Genomic DNA, 4,071 nt, shown 5'->3' with positions numbered 1-4,071 from the left:
AAGATCCAACAATATGCTGCCCGCAAGAAACTCATCTGATAGAAAGAGATACTCATAGACTAAAGGTGAAAGGATGGGAAAAAACATACCATGCACACGGACAGAGCAAAAAAGCCAGAGTATCCATCCTCATATCAGATAATGTGGACTTCAAGCCAAAGTTAGTCAGAAGGAATAAAGAGGGACATTTCATACTGCTTAAGGGAAGCATAAATCAGCAAGACATAACAATCATAAATATCAATGCCCTAAAGAGTGGCTCATCCATGTACATCAAACAAATCCTTCTCTATTCAAATATCACAACACAATAATACTAGGTGATTTTAACACACCTCTCTCACCACTGGACAGATCCTCCAAACAAAAATTGAACAAAGAAACCATAGATCTCAATAACACTACCAATAATTTAGACTTAATGAACATGTATAGAATAGACCATCCAACAAAGAGTGAATACATTTTCTTCTCAGCAGCACATGGATCCTTCTCTAAAATAGATCATATTCTATGCCACAAAGCAAATGTTAGCAAGTACAAGAAGATAGAGATACTACCTTGTATTCTATCAGATCATAATGGATTGAAATTAGAAATAAATGACAGAATAAAAAACAGAAATTACTCCAACACCTGGAGGTTAAATAATACGCTATTATATGATGAATGGATAACAGAAGACATCAGGAAGGAAATTAAAAAATTCTTAGAGGTAAATGAGAACAAAGAAACTCATATGAAAATCTCTGGGACACTACGAAAGCAGTACTTAGAGGAAAATTTATTTCATGGAGTGCATTCAATAAAAGAAGAAAAAATCAAAAAAACAAACAACCTAACACTACAGCTCAAAGCTCTAGAAAAAATAGAACAGAGCAACACCAAAAGTAGTAGAAGACAGGAAATAGTTAAAATCAGAGCTGAAATCAACAAAATTGAAACAAAAGAAACAATACAAAAAATTGACAAAATAAAAAGTTGGTTCTTTGAAAAAATAAACAAAATTGATAAACCCTTAGCCACACTAACAAAGAGAAGACGAGAGAAAATCCAAATTACTAAAATTCGGAATGAACAAGGAAATATCACAACAGACACCATTGAAATACAAATCATAATAAGAGGCTATTTTAAAAATCTATACTCCAGCAAAATAGAAAATCTCAAAGACATCAACAGGTTTCTAGAGACATATGAATTACCTAAACTGAACGAGGAGGACATACACAATTTAAATAGATCAATTTCAAATAATGAATAGAAGAAGTCATCAGAAGCCTACCAACAAAGAAAAGTCCAGGACCAGATGGGTTCTCAGCCGAATTCTACAAATCCTTTAAAGAAGAGCTCATTCCAATACTTCTCAAAGTATTTCATGAAATAGAAGAGGAGGGAACCCTCCCAAACTCATTCTATGCAGCCAACATTACCCTGATACCTAAAACAGACAGATACACATCAAGGAAAGAAAATTTTAGACCAATGTCCTTAATGAACATCGATGAAAAAATTCTCAACAAAATCTTAGCAAATCACATACAAAAATATATTAAAAAGATAATGCACCATGATCAAGTGGGTTTCATCCCAGGGATGCAAGGTTGGTTCAACATCAGGAAATCAATAAATGTCATTCACCATATCAATAGACTTAAAGTCAAGAATCACATGATTATTTCGATAGATGCAGAAAAAGCATTTGATAAAATACAGCACCCCTTCATGCTCAAAACTCTAGAAAAAATAGGGATAGTGGGAACATTCCTTAACATTGTAAAGGCCATCTATGCTAAGCCCATGGCCAATATCACTCAAATGGTGAAAAACTGAAAGCATTCCCCCTAAAAACTGGAACAAGGCAGGGATGCCCTCTTTCACCACTTCTATTCAACATTGTCCTTGAAACCCTAGCCAGAGCAATTAGACAGACCAAGGAAATTAAAGGGATACAAATAGGAAAAGAAGAACTCAAACTATCTCTATTTTTTTATTGTGAACAAATGGGAACATGTTGTTTCTCTATTTGTAAATGGAGTCAAGGCATACCATTTGTGTAATCATAAATTTACATAGGGTAATGTTGTTTGATTCATTCTGTTATTTTTTCCCTTCCCCCCATCCCTCCCACTCCTCTTTTCCCTGTCTACAGTCCTTCCTTCCTCTACTCTTACCACCCTCCTTAACCCTAACCCTAAACCTAACTCTAACCCTGACGCTAACCCCTCCCACCCCCCATTATATGTCCTCATCTGCTTATCATCGAGATAATTCGTCCTTTAGTTTTTTGAGATTGGCTTATCTCACTTAGCATGATATTCTCCGATTTCATCCATTTGCCTGCAAATGCCATGATTTTATCATTCTTCATGGCAGAGTTATATTCCATTGTATATATGCCACAGTTTCTTTATCCATTCATCAATTGAAAGACATCTAGGTTGGTTCCACAATCTGGCTATTGTGAATTGAGCAGCTATGAACATTGATGTGGCTGTATCTCTGTAGTATGCTGATTTTAAGTCCTTTGGGTATAGGCCAAGGAGTGGGATAGCTGGGTCAAATGGTGGTTCCATTCCAAGTTTTCTAAGGAATCTCCACACTGCTTTCTAGAGTGGCTGCACTAATTTGCAGCCCCACCAGCAATATATAAGTGTACCTTTTCCCCCACATCCCTGCCAACAACTATTGTTGCTCTTATTCTTGATAGTAACCATTCTAATTGGGGTGAGATGGAATCTTAGGGTAGTTTTGATTTGCATTTCTCTTATTACTAAAGATGGTGAACACTTTTTCATATGTTTGTTGACTGCTTGTAGATCTGCTTCTGTGAATTGTCTGTTCATTTCCTTAGCCCTTTAGTTGATTGGGTTATTTGTATTCTTGGTGTAGAGTTTTTGGAGTTCTTTATAGATTCTGGAAATTAGCACTCTATCTGAAGTATGCGTCGCAAAGATTTTCTCCCACTCTGTAGGTTCTCTCTTCACATTACTGATAGTTTACTTTGCTGAGAGAAAGCTTTTTAGTTTGAATCTATCCCAGTTGTTGATTCTTGCTTTTATTTCTTGTGCTGTGGGAGTCCTGTTAAGGAAGTCTGACCCTAAACCAACATTTTGAAGATTTGAACCTACTTTTTCTTCTATAAGATGCTGGGTCTCTGGTCTGATTCCGAGGTCCTTGATCCATTTTGAGTTGGGTTTTGTGCAGGGTGAGAGATAGGGCATTAGTTTCATTCTGTTGCATAAGGATTTCCAGTTTTCCCAGCACCATTTGTTGAAGAGGATATCTTTTCTCCTTTGCATATTTTTGGCCCCTTTGTCTAGTATGAGAAAATTGTATTTATTTGGGTTTGTGTCCCTGTCCTCGATTCTGTACCATTGATCTACCTGTCTATTTTGGTACCAATACCATGCCGTTTTTGTTACTATTGCTTTCAAATAGAGTTGAAGATGTGGTATTGCGATACTCCCTGCTTTGTTCTTTCTATTGAGGATTGCTTTAGCTATTTTGGGTTGTTTATTCTTCCAGATGAATTTCATAATTGCTTGCTTTATTTCTGTAAGGTACATCATTGGGATTTTAATTGGAATTGCATTGAATCTGTATAGCACTTTAGGTAGCATGGCCATTTTGACAATATTAATTCTGCCTATCCAAGAACATGGGAGATCTTTCCATCTTCTAAGGTTTCCTTTAATTTCTTTCTTTAGTGTTCTGTAGTTCTCATTGTAGAGGTCTTTCACCTCTTTTGTGAGACTGATTCCCAACAGAACAGAAAACCTCAAAGACATCAACAAGTTTCTAGAGACATATGAATTACCTAAACTGAATGAGGAGGTCATACACAACTTAAATAAACCAATTTCAAGCAATGAAATAGAAGAGGTCATCAAAAGCCTACCATAAAAGAAAAGTCTGGGACCAGATGGGTTCTCAGCTGAGTTCTACAAAACCTTTAAAGAAGAGCTCATTCCAATACTCCTCAAAGTATTCCATAAAATAGAAGAGGAGGGAACCCTCCCAAACTCATTCTATGAAGTCAATAACACCTTGATACCTAAACCAGACAGA

The sequence above is a fragment of the Sciurus carolinensis genome, chromosome X (assembly GCF_902686445.1).
Source record: "Sciurus carolinensis chromosome X, mSciCar1.2, whole genome shotgun sequence".
NCBI lineage: Eukaryota > Metazoa > Chordata > Mammalia > Rodentia > Sciuridae > Sciurus > Sciurus carolinensis.
The sequence above is the reverse complement of the archived record's forward strand: the minus strand, read 5'-3'. Positions refer to the sequence as shown.